This window comes from Acomys minous (assembly GCF_964271855.1).
Source record: "Acomys minous genome assembly, chromosome: 11".
Lineage (NCBI taxonomy): Eukaryota > Metazoa > Chordata > Mammalia > Rodentia > Muridae > Acomys > Acomys minous.
Genome location: NC_140492.1, coordinates 97,076,347 through 97,097,825, shown reverse-complemented (window position 1 = coordinate 97,097,825; position 21,479 = coordinate 97,076,347). Strand labels below are relative to the sequence as shown.

Here is a 21,479-nt window from a genome sequence, read left to right as displayed (position 1 = left end):
TCTTCTTCTTCTTCTTCTTCTTCTTCTTCTTCTTCTTCTTCTTCTTCTTCTTCTTCTTCTTCTGTTTTTCCAAAATGGGGTTTCTCTGTGTGGCCTTGACTGTCCTGGACTCGCTTTGTAGACCAGGCTGGCCTCGAACTCACAGTGATCCACCTGCCTCTGCCTCCCGAATGCTGGAATTAAAGGCGTGCGCTACCACCGCCCAGCAAAATGCCCCTTCTTGTTGTGGAGACGCTACCTCTGTGTCTGTCTAAAAATAGATGAAGCTGTTAACAGCAACACTGGAAAAGGACCAAAACCAAAACACTCAACCGGTCCAAAAACATGTCAGGCTAACATCCCCTTGGAGGAAAGCCCCTGAGCGTGGGTGGCATTGCGCATGGGCACTGGGACCATCCCAATCCCCTTGGACCTAAATCGTGTTCCCTCTGGTCACGAAAACACTTTAAATATATATTTCTAGAAATTCGATGGTGTGTACTGCACCTGCATGTGACAGAAGGGTGAGACGGGGGGGGGGGGGAGGGGGGGCGGCTGGGAACAGGAGACAGAGATGCGGCAAATGAACTCCCCAGTTAGAAGCAAAGTGGAAAAGTAACGAAAAAAATTCTACACAAACAGCATTTTGATTTTGCTTTGGTTCAATACACTAGTGGCTTTTAAGCACGCTGATGAACCACATACAAGTTCTAATCTGTAGATTTGTGGTTAGAATGCTTTAATTTTTCAAGTTTTTCTTTTAAATCGAGAGATTATGAGGTATATGTTAGTCTCCTCTGTAGCCCAGCATGAGATCACAGGTGTGAGCCACCAGGCTGGGTTATTTATTAGTGTTGAAAAAGCATGTATCGAAGGTCATCTTGTCAGCTTATGTGGGAAAGGTATTGTTATTTTTTTCTCCTGTTGTCTTATTGGGCATCATTAAAAAAAAAATGGTAGCGTGAGGCTTTGGGAGAGCCAAGTGTCTCTGGTGAGTGCTGGGCATAAGGACCACAGCTCAGAATGGAGTTCTGTGTTGTTACTCAAAGCCCAGGGGTCCCAGGGCAGAGGGGAAGGGCTTCCCTTTATCTCCTTGACTAAAGGCCAACAGAAGTGACTCAGGGAACAGAGAGAGAAGAGGACCCCTCTCTCTTATCTGCAGGTACCCTCCCGGGAGCACTCAGCTGTGTGTGGTCCCACCAGAACCCTTTTCCACTGTGTCATTATAAATAACTGCAGGCCTCGGGTCTACTTGCCACTGGTTTGCTTTGGGTAAGACTATCACGAGAATTTGGTGTCCACAGATAATGGCGGGGGGGGGGGGGGGAGAACCAAACTATCGGTAAATGTTAGCCAAGGAGAAGACCTCACACCTGTACAAGACCCAGGAAATGATTCTAATCGATTTCAGTGTGGCCCATGAATATCTGTGAACCAGCTTCCTGCAGGGAGGTTGACATGGGCTTGGCAAATCTGTGCTTTCACTCCCAGGCTCTCTGGTCTGTGAGAACTCTGGTCAGGCAAGCCACACAGCCTGTTGCTAGGTAACAGCGCCCAGCTAACATGTTGCCTCATGTTTGTAAATGGCAAGGAAAGAAAGACAAATCTGTGCAAAAAGACTCGGCAAACACAGATGGAGAGCAAATATGAGGTAGCTCAGCAAATCTTTGGCTATAGTCTGGTCAGCATTCACAGAGCCAGACTTCAGACATATCCACGGTGCAATTTCCTGACTATGTTTTACTCTCTTACATTCCCTCCTGGGACCTTAGACAAGCTTTCTTCTCAGACTTCAGATGGCCTTAGTTTCCTTGTGGCTCCCCAGATGGAACCATCTTACTGCTTCCCATTCCCGAAAGATCTACAAGATCACTGCAAGTGAGCTGGGCATGGTGGCACATGCCTTTAATCCCAGCACTCAAGAGGTAGAAGCAGGCGGATCGCTATGAGTTCGAGGCCAGCCTGGTCCACAAAGCAAGTCCAGGACACTCAAGACTACACAGAGAAACCCTGTCTCGAAAAGCCAAAGGCAGGAGGGGGGTGGCATGGGGGGGGCAAGATCTGCAAATGAGTAAGTGTGAGGCACAGGGGCATCGGGCCTAGCCTACCTCCAAGGGCACAGCCATATGGTGAATGGATGCTATCTTCACTCAAAATGCTATTTCTACATGAAAGTTAGAAACTTTTCCTTTACAGACCTGCTGCTGGCCAACATAATGCTCAAGAGTAAGAAAGGAGAGAGACAGGTTGAGCGCCTTGGGCTTGTAGAAGGAGTACTGTTCCCAGACTCAAGAGGACGATTGCGTCATTCATCAGTGGCTCCACTCCCAGAGGAAAACCACATAGTCTTTATGTAGATACGGCAGTCGGGCCCAGAGTGCTTGACACACATCGTGTCTTGGTTTGTACCTTTAAGAGCCGTCTCCTAAATGTCATTTGGGACCCTGCAAAAGCCTAAGAAAATTTCACGGGCAAAGCTGGAGAAATCCGTACTTTAATAACATCCCACGAGTGTTGATTTCTTTGTTTTAACAAAAAAGCAGCAAGGGTGGGGAAAAGGAGAGAGTTGAGGATACAAAATCTGCATTGTCATTGCAACTGTCTTGAGCGTAAACTTACTCAAAAACAAAACTTAAAAAAAAAAGTTCATCTGAAGTATCAAAAGTGATCAGTTACACAGTCATATACTGGTTGTTACTTAATATCTAAATAAAATTAAAATATTATTAATAATAATAGCACAAAGTGGGGTGGGACTTATAAAACCCACAGAGACCTCAGTTTCACACATTTAGCACTGCCAGTTTGCTATCTTATTTATTTCAGCCTCACAGCTAAGAAGTTCCCTTTAAACCCTTTAAACTCTTTTAACCTTCATGTATGCCCACTGTGAACAGTTCAGATGTCATAAATGAAGAGACAGCTGTCAGGGAACGTGGTCACTTACCCAGGAGCAGTCAGTACCCATCTTTGGTCAGGTCCCCCACTTCTCCACAAAGGCAGTTTTCACACAGTGGAGACCCACATTTTCTGGGCCTGATTTCTTCTTGCCACTTCTCCGGTGAATGACTTCTCTGTAGCCTAGCAGCAAGCTCCACTCCACTCCTGACCTAGCCCAGAGCCAACTGTCACACAGGTAAGACTCACAGACGTGTGACGCCACATGATTACCACAGACAGGGCTGCAGGGATAAAGCCACCCTGGGTCTACTTTTCTCTGGGCTTCAGGTACCTCTCACTGGTAAACAGGCAGGACATGCCATTCCACAAGGTGTGCGGCCATGTCAGCTCGTAGACAGTGACAACTTCAAGTCAACTATATCATCACCAGAGAAAAGGTTAAATAACAAAAGAATGAACTAAAAGTTGTTTTTAGTAATAATGGTGTGGCAACACTGAATGAATCTTGCATCAGTAACTAATATGTAATAAGAACAAAAAGAGCCACAGAGTCCTAGGCAACCATGATGTTGTCCTACACAAGACAACCCCGCTTACACTCACACCAAGGCAGCATGCATTTTGGTCAAAACTAACAGGGAGTAAGTAAGTTTCAGTTCAATTTCAAGAGACTAGTTGAAAAGCTAGATATGTAAAAGATGCAAAGGGCCTAGACCCAGCTCTCATTGTGGAAAGTGAAAAGTAACACACTATGGAAAGTGAAACATGAGACACTGACACACACACACACACACACACACACACACACACACGGAGTCAAATTCTGAAACCAACCCTAAAACTTAATATTTAGTAGGATTAAGAGGTTACATCACTATTTAGGAAGAAAAGCCAAACTTGAAGAGGTAAGCTCCCAGGGATAAATTTCAGTTTGTCCTTGAATCACGTCTCACTTCCTGCTTGATCTACAACGCGTAAGGAACCATGGAGGAAAATGAATCGTCCCCACTGCGCTCACCCCTGGCCCCTCCCCCACCCCATTTTCCAGTCCAATCAAACATCCATCCCTCTGGCTCCAGGGTTCCAAAGTCCTCAGGAGGACACATGCAGCCCACTGAACCAGAAGACTGTGGAAAACCGAGTTTTCCCATCTTAGGACCCTGGACCAGAGTCTCGCTGATTAGATAACAGTCTTGGCAAAGAATCACCAACCACGCCCAGTAAAACTTGGGGGCTCTCCAGACAGACACCAAGGACAGGCCACAAAAACAAATGGCTATTTCAGAAAAGGGAAAAATCTGATATTTTCACATACCGCACCTCCAAGCTCTCAACAGGCTTAAATACTATATCTTTTTTCCCCCCAAGCAGGGGATAAATTGGTTGCTTAAAAACAGAACATTTCTTTCCGAGTTACTTTTGAGGGACCAGTGGTTCTCAGGACCTCAGCAGTCCACTACATTCTCAGCCTTGTAGCTTTGTGAAATCCAGAGAGAACAAACAAACAAACACACACACACAAACAAAAACAATGCTGGGGTTTCCTGAGCATTCAACCAAAAGACAAAGCGTAATGAGCTAAGCGCCCGGCTCTGTGGTGAATGCTGATGGCGAATTAGACTCAGCCTCCGTCCCAGTGAGGGGTGACGCAATAATCAGATGGGCACACAGAGTATGTGGGAGCCTGGGAGAAAGCCTGACAAAAGGAGGGCTCCTGAAGATAGAGTTCTTAGCTGAGGTAGAACAAGGGGAGCACCCTCAAGTACCGGTTCTAACTGGTCCCATCTGGACTTGACAGCTGGGTGGACTGGCAGCCCTCTGCCTCCTGACTGCACCTGGGCATACTGTCTTTTACATACTGCTCACCAGAACCTTTTCTCCGTCACTGCACATCCTCCTACTTGCCTTTGTTTTTACTCTCATCTCAGCATCTTACAGGTGCATCCCCAGCACTCAAGGTGGCTTGAAGCAACAGTGATGCTTAGGACTTAAACCAGAAAATTGGCTGGTAGTGAGAACAGTGTGGTGAGCCTGTTACAAATGCACATTTCTGGTCCTCATGCTGCCACAGAGACTCTGTGCTCTTACACTGCTGACAGCCCCTTCATCCTGCCACACGGTTCTGATAAATGCTTGAGCTATCCTAGGTGTTCTGCTGTTGATTTTTTTGTTTTGTTTTTCGAGACAGGGTTTCTGTGTGTAGCCTTGGCTGTCCTGGACTCACTTTGTAGACCAGGCTGTCCTTGAACTCACAGTGATCCATCTGCCTCTGTCTCCCAAGTGCTCGAATTAAAGACATGCGCCACCATGCCCGGCATGTTCTGCTGTTGATTTTATTTTTTTAATCAAAACAAGTGGGGTATCATCTTGGACATGGTTAATAAAGACCTCCCTGTGCATGCCCTACAGCAGGTCCTGGCAGCCTCAACTCTTGGGGGACTGTCTCCTAAGCCCCTGGGAGACAGGAAAGAGCAAGAATTTTAGTGTGCCATGTAGCCTTAGAGTGAATTGGGAAATCCCATGGGATAAGGTTCTGAAGCATTTTTTTTTTGTTTTGTTTTTTGTTTTCAATGAATTAGGAAGTTTTATGAAATATGAACTTGAATAACATTCCCATTTAAAAATTCTCCTTTTCCTTTAACTACTCTACAGTTTATAGTGAGTTAATGTGGAGTCTTTATTATAAATGGTGTTAATACCATCTTTGCTACAAATGGCACCTTTATAGCCAACTGGTCTCTCATTTTAGTAAACTTATGGGTCCCCTAATTTGGGTGTTTTCCCCTCCTCTGTAAGGAAAGAAAGTTCTGAACTCTAAAACTGAACTCTGCTCTGCAGACACCAGGAGTCTCACGCTAGCTTTTTAACTTGAGCTGGCTAGGGGCTTTGTCTCCAGCATGTGACTATCAGAGATGACAGCAGCAAGCAGGCGCATCCTCTGGTGTATCCATCCTGTCATCAGCAGGCTTTCCAGGCAGCGGTCCCAGCTCCAAGCCATGGGATAGTTCCCAGACTTTCCCCTCTGACATGGCGTCTAAGCCCTCCCTTCCCACCTGGCCACCAGACCACACCCCTAGTCTTCCACCTGTGGTAGGAGGAAAGAGTGGGCGGGGACAGACAGTTGTCTAGAGGATAGAGTGGGTACAGGCCGCCAGTGTCCTCTACCAGACTGGTCCTTTGGCCTTCAGGGTCCTGCCAAGAGCTTGCTGGTCGTTCCCAGCCCATTCCCCCCTTCCTGTCTTTGAGTAATTGATAAAAATGACTCATTCTGGGAGTTGTAGTTCCTGGAAGATGGGCCACTGGAGTACAGAGAATGAGGCACAGGTGAGATGGTAGGCCACTGACAACGCGAGGCCTTCCAATGTAGCTTTCTTACCAACAGGAATAGTTGCAGCTTGGTTATAAGCTTGGAGTTGCAGGTGGGGGGGAGGTGGGTGGGTGGGGTGGGGAGGGGGTGTTGAGGTGGGGACTCAAACTGTATGTAGCCCAGGCTGGCCTTGAACTTGAGGCAATCCTCAATCCTCCTGCCTTGGCCTCTCAGTGTTGGGGTTGGGATTACAGATGTGATCTTGCCAGAGGGATCCGAGGGGTTTTTGGAGTTAAGCTCTCCAGAGTCTAAACTTCATCTCTGCACTTCTCGATTGTGTGACCTTGGACCTGCCACTTGAACACTCTGTCCTTTAGTTTCATCGGTCAAACACGCCCACACCTGTGAGTACTTGGTGACAGTCACGGAAATTTGGTTCTAGCTCTCGGCAATCAGGGCTGAGGACGCAGTTCGGATAGAGCGCGCTTGATTAGCACGGCCTGGCTCTGACACACTCAGCACTGATCAAGTGGATGTAGTGGCTCACATCAGTAATCCGGAAACAGAGGTGGTGGTGTTGGGGAGCAGGAGTTCGAGGTCATCCCTGGCCACATAGTAAGTTCCAGGCCAGACTGGAGCTACATGAGAGCCTCTCTAAAGAAAAAAATACTCAAAACGCTGAAGGTGGTAGCATAGGCTTCTAATCCCAGCACTAGAGGGGCCCGAGGCAGGGAGGAGGACTGGGAACCGCGGCCCACCCTGGGTTCCATGTGATGACAAGGCAAAAAGAAGACAAAAATCCCAAAGCTCTTATGAAGGCTGGAAGCTTCACAGAACAGAGGGGAAAATAAGACTTCACAGTGCCAGGACTATCAGAGAAAAGACACCGTCTCTTCCCCAGAATGGGATCCCCTCCCAGAAATCCCTAGAAGGATGGCCTGCCTGAGATTATTTTTAGATTTAATGAAAAAGGCAATCTACTTCAAATTAGGTAAGCTGGGTGGCTGTGCGCTCCTGCCCCGGGGCACTATTTGGGACGGGTTTCTGATTCGATTATCATGCTGGGCTGAATGAAATTGATTTAAATGAGCTAATGAAGAATTCGCTCTCCCTCCTCACAACGGGCACCCCAAAGCTCCGGTAGCTCAAAGGAACAAAGTGCTCTTTTGTGACAGAGACTCTGAGAAATACAGCTATGGATCGAGTGCAGGGAGCTCTTCTCAAGGCACCAATTTTAGGCGTTCTGAGGACTCCTCTCCTACATGCCATTTTGAGGTCTCCCTTAGACTCCTGAATGTAGCTTGAGGGATGTGTTTTGTGGCTCAGCACTGGACCAGGAGGAACCTCATGCATAATAAATTGATGACATTTCTGAAACAGAAGAAACGGATGGATGTAATCCAAGATCTAGAGCAAGAGTCTCTTCGGGGACCACCAGGCATCCCCCTAATTAGCGAATGACTCAGGATCAGGCAATTTCCCACCGTCACTGCCTACAGCCATCACTGGTACTGCCCTGCTCCTCAGAGACGAGACGCCTGGAGTCTGAATGGAATATTGTCAAGTGACATGAGGCCACTTCTGAGTTGTGCAACATTTCCCTTCAAAATCTTGCTGATTGTGCAAACACTGAATAATTACACTGATTTGTGTATTATGCTTTTTTGGAATGACAGCACATTAGCACCGCCACGGCGCTAATGAAAAGCAGCAAGCTCTTAAGACCACCATCCGTCAAGAGAGAAAAAGACCTCATTCAGAGTCATGACAGGTGCATGACAATGAGAATGGGGCCTTTCTTTTTTTTTTTTTTTAGTACGTAGGCGGAAGCCAAAGATTAAAATCATTCAGTGTTTGATATCATTCTCTTTGTGCTCCGCCAATGCTTAGTATTTTCTTTCAGCAAAGAAATACAGAAGTCAATGCTAGACAGATCAACTCCCTGAGACCTTTCTATAATTTCATACGGCGGGGGTGGGGGGGGGGTGGGGGGGGGCGTTGGTAAACATTTCCCACTGGAGTTTCTATGGCTTTCTTTAGAGGCCAATATCACCCCTGAAACAGACTTGGAGCTTAGTCTGCACAAAGCAATTCTCAAAAAAAAAACAAAAACACAAAAACCACTAATAAATAGAACTAAGAAGGGAGTTTGTGCCAAACAGTGCCCCCCACAGCTGTACTGAGAAGGACTTTTACCCAAACAGAATATAATTCACAGAAAGCATCAGAGATAGGCAGGGGCAGGCCCTTCAGCACCACACACAAGCATCGACAGTCTCCAGCAGCTCCGATAGCAAGAGAAGACAGGGATCTGTGTCCTACCCAGAAGAAGGGATCTATTCTAGCGCCCCTCCCACACAGCCCAGTCAGGGCCCAGACCACCTCCCAGAGCATCACATGGCTCAAATTCTCCCTGGCACCCACGAACCCTCCATGTGAAAGGACCAAGCCTAATACTCAGAAGTGTACCAAAAAGCTCTTTTTTTTTTTTTCTGGCTGCCTCAGATCAAGAAACTAGGTTTAGAATTGAGTTACAAAGCACCATGCCAGGGTGAAGGCTTGGAGCAGGCCGGAGTAGAACCCATTCAGCCAACGCATGTGACGTTCAAGGACTTCACGCCAGCGAGACCCCACCCCCCACCCCACCCCACCCATCACAGCTCAATACTGAGCTCAAGTCAAGCTTTCTTTTCTGCTTCTTTAGTCAGGAGTCCTAAGGAGCTGAGTCAGCGGCTGGGTTTTGTGATCCACAGCGGCCTCAGCAGAGGGCCATAGAAGGGAAGCACACTGAACTGGCTAGCCGTTCCCCAAATCTTCAACATATGACCTCTGCTCAAAGTAGAAGATCATACGAGACAATGGCCGGTGTGCTTATGCGAAGGGGAAAAAAGGAACTTGAGAGAAGGCTTGGTGATTAAGAGAGCTTCCTGCTCTTCCAGAGGATCTGAGTTCAGTACCCAGAACCCTCATAGGGCAGCCTACACCTGCCAATCACAGCTATGGGAGGTCTGACATCCTCTTCCGGATTCTATAGGCACCTCCTCCCTCCATATCCACTCACACAGATGCACACATACTCTTATAGATAAAAATAAGTCTTTAAAAAAAAAAATAGGAGAGACCAGGCAGACACAGCGAGAGGCTGGCATATGGCATATGGGATTTGAGGCAGGTACTAGAACGGTGTTTCTCAACCTGTGGACCGTGACCCTCAAAAGGCCATCAGAAGACACCGATATTTACGTAATGATTCATAACAGTGGCAAAATTACAGTTAGAAAGTAGCAATGAAAATAATTTTATGGTTGGGGGGGTCACCACAACGTGAACAACTGTTTTAAAGGGTCACAGCATTAGGAGAGTTGAGAACCACTGCTCTGGACGGACTATAGCAACGAGTCTCGGCCATAAGAGCTCAAGAACAGTTTCCCTCAGAGCCCTGGAAGGAAGCACCCTCACTGCTTGTTTCTTGCACTTTCAGCCTCCAGAACCCGAGACAAGGACTCCCTGTTCTTGTAAGCCACCTGGCTTGTGACATTTTGTTATGGCAGCTTGGGGATGTGTGGAGGACGTTCAGAAAGACACCTTTGTGGCATCATTGCCAGGAGACGCCAAGAAGGCTGTTTCCAAAAGGCAAATGAGTTGAAGACCCAGTGCTGAGATCATTCCATCTGGTGGCAAGCCAGCAGGTCTTCCAGTGGTGTAGTGGCATCATCCGGTGGTCATAGTATTTCGTAAAGACGACTTAGGGTTGGTTATTGAAAGGCTGGCTTCAGTGCAAGGTGCTGAGCGGAGTGTCACAAGGCTGCCTCACTCACTCTCCTGAAAGGGCAGTGCTCTTGTCTCTGCCTCCCACTATACTAAACATTCCCTTATACCTGACATCTCTACAGGGCAGCATATTCCTCTATTAATAAATTCTTGAGACTGAACTTTCACTTTCTTGGGGGTGGGGTGGGGATACCAATCAAATCATACTGATTAGCTATCAGTCAATGTTGGTATATTCCTATAGGCACTCCACACATGCTCTAAGAATGAAACCAAGGATCATCTATTAGCATTTGAATCTATCAAACCACAGCAATCCATGCTCCACTCTGGATTTCATCTTAGAAAAAACCTTATTTCTGCTGAGAGAGCCAGGAAGTGAGACTTAGAATGATTATAAATTTTCTTCATGTCACTTACAAACTCCATGCCTAGCGACCCTGCCATCTAGTAAGAAAGAAAATAGGCAGCTGGCTGCATTGGAGCATGCTTGTAGCCCCCAGCACTTCAGGAGGCAGAGGCCGGAGGATTGCCATGAGTTTGAGGCTGGCCTGGGTTATATAAGGGGTCTACAGACAACCTGGGCTATGCATCTAGACCCTGTCTCTAAAATGTCTCAGTGTTAACTGCATTCCGTATCAGATGGTCCATAGCAGCTCCACACTGCTCTTTGATGCTTTCCTTCCACAGCCTGTACCAAGCTTAGTTTACCTCTTTATTCATAGTATCTTTAAATTGCATTTAAAAATTTGGGTTTTTAAAAAATATTTTAAAAATTTTGGGTGTGTGTGTGTGAGTGAGTGTGTGTGTGTGTGTGTGTGTGTGTGTGAGAGAGAGAGAGAGAGAGAGAGAGAGAGAGAGAGAGAGAGAGAGAGAGAGTTCTGTCTGCATGTATCTCCATGTTTCACATGCATGCCTAGTGTTTACAGAGGCCGGAAGTGGGCATCAGAGCCCCTGGAACTGGAGGGACAGGTGCTTATGAGCTACTGTGTAGATGATGGGAGCCAAGGTCCTTAGGAAGAACAGCCAGTGCTCCTCCTAATCCCTCAGCCTTCTTCGCTCCAGCCCCCTAAAATAACACACACACACACACACACACACACACACACACACACACACACACACGGGCACGGGCACACACACTTGCTGACAGGGAGTATGTATGTCATGGCACATGTGTGGAGATCAGAGGACAACTTGCAGAAATAAGTTCTCTCATTCCCATATGTGGGCCCTGGGAGTGAACTCACATCATCAGGCTTGGTAGCAGGTGCCTTTCCCTGCTAAGACATCTTAATAATAGCCCCAGTTTATCTTTTTTTTTTTTTACATTTGTTTCCTACCTCTTAGGCAAAGTGGAAGGGTCACAGGGTCATGCAGGCAGAGCTGTTCACTGCTGCTGCCACATGGCCATCACTCCACACACTAGAGCTGGGCACAGAGCCAAGGTGGGGAGGACCACCAACCAGCCTGTCCCTGGGTAGGGTCTCCTTTGCTTTGCCTCGAGTCAGCATTTTAGGATTTAGGACTGGGGGCAGGGCGGGGCGGGGCTGAGCTCCAGAAATAACAAAAAGTAGTCATTACAGAAGCACGTATCAAGGCACCCCAGCTTTGCAGGATCACTACAGGGCTATGCCGGAGATAGGGGCATGAAGGTCCCTCACTGAGGGTTCTTGATACAGAGGCAAGAGGCACAGAGGAAGGTCAGCCCAAAGCTGCAGATGGATGGATGGAAAGCTGCCACCTTAGTGCAGAACTAGAATAGGAGGGGCTGGACAGTAATTTCTTCTTTAAGCCTCTTAGTAACACAACACCCACTGCCTTAGGCTTTTCTTTCTTTCTTTTTTTAAAAAAACATAATCTTCTTACAAACCAGAAACAAAAATAGCCTCAGAACCTTGCCATATAAGGCATTTCAAAATAGATGGATTCTGAGCACTTCTTGGAGGAGGTCTTTCTGAGTGAAGCCTGCTCAGACTCTCTGAGTGTGACATGGGGACAGACTTGATGGCTCATGTAGGACCGGGTCTGGTCTTTCAGAGCCACAACATCAGGAGCAGAAAAGGTCGCTTGCTGCTTCCCTTCCCTGGGTAATGTTTATGATTTCCAAAGAACTCCTGAGGCCAGAGGCTGGGGGTGGCTGTCCGAACGGACCTTGAGTGGTGGCTCTGAAGCCATGCCTCTTGCCTAACTGAGGCCACTACAATCCTGCTGAAGAGATGAAAGGCTTAGAGCCACCAAGTCCCGCTCAAGGACCAACAGCCACTTTCTTTCTGGAGCCACGTTAACCATTGCTCAGCAGTCACAGCAATTAACAGAAAAGACAAAAAAAGACCTCTGAAGTAAAACTGCATTCCCCCCCCCCCCACTGAACCAGATAAAATGCAGTGTCACAAAACACAACGTGTGTGTGTGTGTGTGTGTGTGTGTGTGTGTGTGTGTGTGACTTGCAAACATCCAAAAACAAAAAAGAGGGCAAAAAATATAGAAAGAATGTGTTAAGAGGGATTAGGGATAGAACATTTGCTTGGCATTCATAAAGCTTCATATTCAATGCTCAGTACCAAAAAAGATAGAGTCAATAATACTGATGCTTCTAAAAGAAGGTGAAATTATGCTTCTGGAAGCAATTATATAATCCCCACACCCCCACAGAGACCATCACCACCACCACCTCCACCCCATGCAGAGGAAGGAAATCACCATTAACTTTAGCCACATGGGGGGAAAAAAGCTAAGATCTAAGAGGTTGTGGATTTGTTTTAAGGGTCCATCTTGGACTTTCCTTTTCCAAGTCAATCCCAGTGACAGTGTGGGAGTCACTGTGAACAACGGGTAGTCAGTAAGTAAGTTAACTCCAGGCAGAAAGCCCTGCGTGGAGGGAGGAACGCAGTTTCTGTCAGCCACCTGAACAGCTGCTCCCACAACAGCTACCCCGGGGGAACTGCAGGTGCCCAGCAGCCTGCCATGTTCAACATCCTTGGCACACTTCATCTGATGCCTCTTTGTGACTTCCAGAACATGGAAGTACTGTTTAAAGGTTGTCCTGATATATAGGCTCCCTTTCTCTCTCCCTCTCTCTCTCTCTCTCTCTCTCTCTCTCTCTCTCTCTCTCTCTCTCTCTCCCTCCCTCTCTCTCTCTCTCTCTCCACCCTGATAATATTTTCCAAAAGCTGGATGCAGGTATATTTCAAAATGAGTACTACAATACTTTAGCATAGCATGAATAGAACCAGTGAATCAAAATTACAGTAATTCTAACAGCTAAAATAAATTAAATGCAAATAACATAATGCATTACAGATGGCAGGACTAGATACTGTTAATGGTTCGGTAGTCCTCTGCCTTAATTTATATAAGTGTGAATCATCATATGTTTTGTATATTGGGCTCAAGGTAAAAAGTTTATAAGACAGTCTTATATATTTCTGCATGTTTGTGTAGCCCTGACTGTCCTGGAACTCGCTCTACAGACCAGGCTGGCCTCGAACTCAGAGATCTGACTGCTTCTGCCTCCTGAGTGCTGGGATTAAAGGTGTGCACCACCACCGTCTGGCTCCTGAATGTTTGTCTTTAAGGTTAAAAAAGAAACCATAAAAAAACAAGATCCCCCTGAACAGAGACCTACTTATAGACAAGCTACAGAAGGTCTGCTACCTGAAAACACCTCCACCGGGGATGAGATGCAAATTAGCCTGATCTCTACCAAAAAAAAAAAAAAGGTTAAAGCACACAACACATAAGCTTGGCCATATTCCTGTGATTCCCCAAGAGAGAACTAAACTGTCTCGTACTGTCAACTGTAGTCCTCCGCAAGGACTTAGGTTCTGGTGTTTTATTAATCAAAAATGGCTGGGCCATTAGGTGGGATGGAGCACACTTTCAGTCTCAGTGCTCCTGCCATTCCAGTGCCCTGGAAGCATCATCCCTGGATTTCATATTCAATTCCAGGTCGGCTAGAACTGCATGGGCTCAGAGGGACGGGTGGAGGAGGGAGAGAGGGAGGGAAGGAAGGGAGGGAAGGAGAGAGAAGGAGGGGGAGGGAGGGAGGGAGAGAGGGAAAGAGGGAGGGAGGGAGGAAGGGAGGGAAGGAGGGAGGAAGGGAGAGAGGAAGGGAGACCACGGCATGCCCTTAAACACACTGGATCCAAGAGCGTGATGGGAGGAGCCCATCCGTCTCAGCACTGGCCAGTCACCTTCAGAATCACACTTCACTGTCAGAGCTGGTCTTGTTTCTAACTGTACCAGATGCCAAATTCCGAACGGGAATAATAATCCAACACTCCATGGGTTCAAGAACAAGTACAAGCTGTACCTGCAAGCCGCCTGAGTGGGAATGTGGGCTCCTCGGTGCCAGACCCAGCACCCGCCTCCACTTGGATACAGATTCAGTAAAGAGGTCACACAGTCCCAAGGGGACTGGATCTCAGAGTCCATTTTCTTCTCTCACGGCTGTTCTACGCATCTGCTCCACCCTCCTTAACTCAGACTGACATCGTGGCTTTTTGTGCTGTGTCATTACAAGAGTCTGAGGTTTCTGAGGTTCGAGGGTCTGAAGACTTTTTCAGCCTCTGACTCAAATGCGCTCGATGGGGCTTACTACTGAACCTCGTTTCCACGAGAAAAACAAAGTGGGGAGTGATTCATGCCTCAAACACTGGGCTTATCCCTTTTAAAAATGCTTATGCCTTTTCCTGGTTGTAAAGTAACACGTGACTACTGCATAAAACGTGCAGGGTACAGAGAAGACGCAGGTGCAAACATCCTGATGATAACCTGAGTTAAAATCTGGGTGCATTTTGCAAAGACAAACATAGTTTTGGTACTAAATTAAGATTAAACTGTAAAGGACCTTCATGAAGTTTGCCCTTTTACTCACAACCACCATGTGACACAAGATTTGTAATGTAAGGCTGAATACTGCGTCCTCTTCGTTAATTGTCATTAATTGTGTGTGTGTGTGTGTGTGTGTGTGTGTGTGTGTGTGTGTGTATCTGTCATTCACTACTGGCGATTCAAGTACACATGAATCCTATGGCTGCAGCTTATTTTTGAGTTTTTCACACATATAAATAATAAGACAGCAAGTCATTTTTACCTAATTTCATGCACACCTCTGCTCATTTCAATAGAATAAATGCCTGTTTGTTTGTTTTTTTTAACGAACTTATTTTTTACTGAAATCCCCATTTCGGAATGGCCGTTTGTATCCAGTCGCAGAACAGGAGGAGCTGGGCTTGTGCTCTGTGCCAGCACTGGGCAGCACTATCCCCAAAGCCATGTGGTTCGCAGGCAAGACTGCATCTTCTTGCTTTCACGCATATTGCTTCACCTATAGAGGGTGTGTGTTTCTCAGAGATGTACTGGGTACTTGGGGTGCATGTGCCTCTCTCTCTATCAGTCTCTTACGTGTATATAAATTGAATGTTCATACCATATGCCCGCCCATTTTAAGGTTTTTATTTAATTATTTGCGAGAGTTCTTTATAAAACAACGATATTAAATTTTTGGCTATAAAATTTGGGGCAAATACGTTCAGAATTTCTTTTAATTGTATGGCAATAAGACTTAGGTCATGCCATCTGCTGGCAAACACCAGAACAGTTGGTAACTACTCATGTGCCATAGTTATGTGTATTGGTGCTTTTTCCATGCCAATTATTTTCATAGTAGGTACCGAAGATGAGCTTGTAGCTGATTGGAGGCTTTTATGACATTCTGGATGCTCACATGAATCCCATGACTGCAGACCTTTGACCTCATTCAAACATTAGGCCTTTTAAGTTGAGCAAGGGAGAGGAGGGGCTTTGGCACATCAGACAGGAAGGAAAAAGCTGAGTAACTTTTATCATAGCCACATCCAGGGTGAATTTTGGACGTAGATACATGAGACCTGTTTAAAGGAATCACAGTAATCCAGGCTCCAAATTTTGTAACGAGATAGATGTGTAAAGGTGCCTTTAGTATTTACTTTGCTTAGAAACATCTCCAAATGAGAGATTTTTAAAAGCCAATGCTTGCCTGTTGTTAAGAAGAGGCCGAGGCAGATTCTAGATAGAGATGCGTCTTAGCAGCTAAAGATCATAAGGCTTCCGTGGAATTCAACATGAAGGCGCAGCTTGGCGCGGGGAGGGGTGGGGGGGTGCGGGGGGGGGCGAGGGGGGCTGGGCTCACATAAACAGTAGCTGCCTTTACTGGCTGTGACGACCCTTGAAAAGCAGTGTGTTCAAAGAGGCTGCAGAAACATCAGTTGGATGCAGTGAGGGACCAACGGAGCACTGGCTGTGCTCCGATACCTGCAGGTCTGCAGCCAAGTACCAGAGCCACCACTGACCTGCCTACACAGACAGCAATGGAGGAGCCACTCTCTTTATGGCAAGCTGTGCTTAGCACTGAGCTGATCTTCTGAGACTGTGAATTAGTATTCAGCCCTGGGAGCTCTCACGCAAACCAAAACACAAACTATAGGAAGAAGCCGGGGTAACTTAGTACCATGAACACGGCCCTCAGTAACGGGTAGGGGACCTTGATCCCCAGGCAGCAGAAGATAAACAAATCTGAACCTCTCTACAACTAGAAACGAGCAAACACAAATACTCTGAACCAGGCACATAGATTTAAAAAAAAAAAACCAACAATAACATTAACACAGGTGCTTGAGAGTGTAACTCAGTAGCACGTGTATACACGGTGCCCTGGATTCAAACCTCAACGCTGAAAACAGCTGATTTCGTTTGGTGGGGGTGGGGGGTGGGGGGGGAATAGCAACTCCCAGACAAAATTTTCCCTGTTGAAGCTGGACGTGGTGGCGCCCGCCTGAAATCTCAGCACCTGGGGAGGCACAGAGACAAGTAGATCTCTGTGAGTTCGAGGCCAGCCTGGTCTACAAAGGGAGTCCAGGACAGCCAAGGCTACAGGAAAAACAAAAGCAAAAGATTTTCCCTGTTGGGCTTGTGAGCTTGGACTAAATGAGAAAAATTTTAAGATCATAGTTTTATTTTTTTAATGAGTCTGGGTCTGGGGGGGTACGTGAAGAGCCTTATGTGTGGCCATACATCCATAATCCCAGCACCTTGGAGGCAGCGGCAGATATAGGGAGAGTGGGGCCTCTCTGGGCAACACAGCAAGACTTCATCTCAAAGGCAAACAATAAAAAGAGAAATAGAGGTTGAAAACCAAGCCTGGACACACTCTGATCCCAAAGAGCATCTGGTCAGCCACTGAGTATACAGAACGAAACTTCAGGCTAGGTTGGCTTAGAGCAGGCAGGATTGGGCAGAAGACAAGAGTGAAATGCCTGTGAAAAGCAGCCAAGATGATTGCCCTCTTCCCACTATCAGCAAGGAGGTCCTGGGAGGCAGACTCAACCCAAACCACAGATGAGTCAGATGATGGCCATGGTGAGGAGGGGCCACAAGTGGGGTCACGGGGAAGATGACCTGAATGTCCCCTTAACAGCCTCGGGGGAGGAGGATGTGGTCATGTCCAGATAGTAATTTCAGAGCAAGCAATAACAACCTGTCTGTAATAGCCTCCCATGATAACAAGGTAGAAGAGCTATTCCGTATTCCAAGTGACCCAAGGAGTACTGGCAGTTGGCGTGGAAGCAACATCCCATCAATCAGGAAGAAAGTTCGGGAGGAACTGAGCTGAGAGCCCATGTCTGAAGTTAGACTTGGTGAAAGCCCTGACTCTGCATGGAAGAGTGACAGAGCTACTACATGGCTGTGGCATCTCCCGTCTTCCTACTCTACACAGGAACACGACAGGTGACCTTAACTGTGTGGTCTTTCTAGAACTCTCAAACACATCCCAGGGTCCTTCCAACCACATAGCCAGCTCAGACATTACAGAACCGCAATTGAAGACTTTTGGTCAAGTTAATATCGTTCTGAATCGTATTCCTAAATCATCACTCATATAAGCAAAACCCAGCTAGAGAAAGACCTGAAAAACAAACGGAAAGCTGGGTGTGATGGCGTATTCCTTTAATCCCAGCACTCGGGATGCAGAGGCAGGTGGATCTCTGTGAGTTCGGAGACCAGACTGGTCTGCAGAGCAAGTTCCAGGACATCCAGGGTTGTTACACAGAGAAACCCTGTCTTGAAAAACAAACAAACAAACAAAAAAACAAAACCTAAAACAACCCCCCCAAAAAGGATAGGAACGGAAAGGTGGGCAATGTGAACCCAGCATCATTCCTGACAAGGAAACCTGGTCTGGACCCAAAGAAACTAAAAGCTAAGGATTCCCTGGGTTTACAAAGTCAGAGACCTGAGTGAAGCCAGCAAGGCTGGTCCCTGTGGACTTTTGTCTTTTCAATGCTTTGGGAAATGTTTTTAAAACTTCAGTTTCCGAACAGACCAACAGAACCCACTGCAATTTCAAAGGCTTTCTAATGCAGGTGGCCCGGATCTCACAGTCCCTGCGTCCTCTCCACAGGGAAAGGGGCTAGACAGGTGGAGTTTGTTTTCTTGCCTGATTATGCCTTATAGAAACGGGGTGGGGGATGGAATAGAGGGGGCTTGCCCTTTAGAGTACTGTTGGACTCTCAGAGCGCCAGTCTGGTATCTGAAAGCAGATGACTCTAGGAAGTGAAAAACAATCTTCGACAGCTGCCAGACTTAGCCTGTGAGGTGTGCTCACGAAGCTAGCCAACACCATCCCACAGGTGAGCAGGTTGAGGCTCTGGGCAGCTTGGTGAGATGCCCAGTGTTCCCCAGCCAAGCCAAAGCCAGTCTGTACTTGAGCCTAACTTTTTAAACTCAGAGTTGTCAGATTGTTCCAAACAAGAAAACAACTCCCCGTCTCCATCAGAAAAGGATTTTCTTCTTAGTTTTAAAACTTCTTCTTTTTTCACATGCATCGGTGTGTGATGCATACAGACATGGATGTCTGTATAAGGGTGTAGGATCCTGTGGAACTGGAGTTGCAGACAACTGTAAGCTGCCCTGTGGTGCTGGGAATTGAACCCAGGTCCTCTGAAGAGCAGCCAGTGCTTTTAACCACTGAGCCATCTCTCCAGCTCCCAAATAATGCTTGCTTCCTTGCTTGCTTGATTAGAGACAGAGTTTCTCTGTAGCTCCAGCTGTCCTAGAACTTGCTCTATAGACCAGGCTGGCCTTGAACTCACAGAGATTTGCCTGTCTCTGCCTCCCGAGTGCTGGGATTAAAGGTGTGTACGACTACCGCCTGGCTGCTTCTTTTTTTTTTTTTAATTATTGATTTTATTCATTTTGATTTTATTGATATTATTTCATAAGTCTATGTTTACATTTGTTGGAAGAAGTGAAAACAGTTGACAAACTCCAATCTAGACTCAGAAACTCTATGACACCTGTCTTCCCCCTTGGGTCCTGACTTATTTTTCTGTATGGGAAGACAATGAAGCGCTCTGCCCTGAAACACAACAAATAGGACTTGAAGACATCCTCCATCAATGCCATCATGAAAAACAAACAAACAAACAAACAAACAAACAAACATTTCAGAGACAGATGGGACCAGCTGCCTGTGTCCCCCTCTACCCAGCAGCCGCCCTGGGCTGGGCCTTCTTTTTCCAGAGCTATTTTCTGCAGCAGGGCCCAGGGCCATTGTGGGCTTTGAGAAGACTGATACTCGGCTTTTGTAAGGCAAGGAGGCGATTTCCCAGACCCGCTTTGTGTCCCTGCACGTTCACTAATTGATGGACAGGGCGGTAGCGCCACCCATCTCTGTTCATGCAGCCAGTGTGTGTGTGTGTGTGTGTGTGTGTGTGTGTGTGTGTGTGTGTGTGTGTGTGTGTGTGTGTGTGTTCCTTCTCAAGTTTTGCTTGATCATTTTCTCTCCTTTTAAAAACTTCTCCTATGAAGCAAGACAATAGTCACTGGTAGCAAAATTTATGAGAACCAAATTCTTTTTAGTGGGAATGAAAAAGAAAGAAAGGAAGGAAGGAAGGAAGAAGGGAAGAGAAGCCAGTAGATTTTTCTCTCTTTATGTTAATCCCCTGTTTGACATGCAATGACATCATCCTACGGGGAGGGTGGGTGTGGACAGAAGACAATGTAATGTCTGCTATAATTACAAGGCTTAATATGCAGGATCAGGGAGGTGGCTGGGAGCTGCAGGAGAGCCCTTCTCACCGGGCCTTCCTGGGGAATACAATAAGACGCAGTAATGCGGTGTGGGGGCTTGCTGTGGCACTACTAAAAGGAGCAGAAATCAAAGGACTACACTGGCCTGCCTTCATTTTCTGATGCAAAAAATATCTCCAAGAGACCGGTGAAGTAAAACTACATTTTCCCCCTATTGAGCCACATTGAACTGCAACATCGCATGAATGCATTAAAAAACAAACAAACAAACAAAAAACAAAAAAAATCCTCACAGACAAGCATGAAAGCCTTTAAAAAGCGTTGCTACATCGTACGCTCACCACACAATGCCTGGGATATGAATGCTGTGTTGATGTATATGGAGACAACTAAACTTACCAGCAGACATCGGTTTTATTTCTTTTGTAAAAATAACATAAATCCCTTTCTTAAAACACAGGTTTGGGGGTGTATGAAAAATGACAAGGGTAGCTAGCATATTCTCTGACTATGACAAATTTCCACAAATGAAGTTTCTATTTTACAGGCTACCTCCAGCAATAGGATTAAAGAAGTCAGTGGACCGACATGGTGGCAGACTCGAACAGTCTAAAATGCCTTATCCAAATCCATGCATTTTGAAGCAATTCGTGCATAGCAAGTTTTAGAGTGATGCTCCTTTGGGAGGTGTCAAGGCTACAGGAAGGGGCTGTGTTTTTACCAGAACCACAAGGAAGACAGAGCTCTCAATCACTTACAGAATGCGGAGGGCCATGCTTAGACAAAGAGAAGTGAAAAGCCGGGCTCCAGGGAGCTTCGAGCTAATATTGGAAGGAAATTAAAAGCCCAAAGCAACTACTTCTATGAACGATGCTATAAATCAAGCACCTTACAGAGTGGCCAGTGCTACAACCAGTTTGAACAGAGCCAAGAGGAGGCGCCTTCCCAAGTGTTCTTGCCTCTTCTTAGCATCTCCCCCAGGGTGAAAAGCATTACTTATCACTGTGGATAGTCCCCTTTTTAGAACATGCATCAGAAAACGTGAAGGAGGATTAATTTATAGTTCAAAACACCTGGATATTACTTAGAAAAAAAGAGCACCACGCTAGAGTTCAATGCCATGTCACATGTCTGTGGTCCCAGCAATGGAGAGGCAAAGACAAACAGATCTCTGTGGGTTAAAGGCCAGCCTGGTGAGACTTGCCTCAAAGAACACAACACAACAAATAGAGGTTGCTCTGGTAATTATCATGAGCCAGTCAGCCTTACTCGCGTACTCTCAATAAATGAAAAGTTAAATAAAATGAATGAAAATGAAATGAGGGCTTAACTCCCTCCTGAAAATACAGCTTTTGAATTATCTCAAAGATTGTAACATGGTGACAGCTTTGAATGGCAGATTTCCACAAACTGAGACTCTATCATACAATGCCTGCTTTAACTTGGG

The 21,479-nt window shown here is 46.4% G+C and overlaps 1 protein-coding gene across 2 annotated transcripts in view; it reads right to left on the bottom strand.

The window, feature by feature from the left end:
• Nucleotides 1–21,479, bottom strand: part of MAP1B (microtubule associated protein 1B) — a 92,890-nt gene that overhangs the window by 49,099 nt on the left and 22,312 nt on the right. Inside the window, exon 1 of one of the 2 annotated variants that reach the window (XM_084801653.1) lies at nt 2,927–3,048. The exons of the other annotated variant lie outside the window; for it this stretch is intronic. The gene's annotated coding sequence lies outside the window, so the exon portion shown is untranslated. Of the gene's footprint in view, nt 1–2,926; nt 3,049–21,479 lie in introns of those variants that run through there. 2 annotated transcript variants of the gene reach the window in all.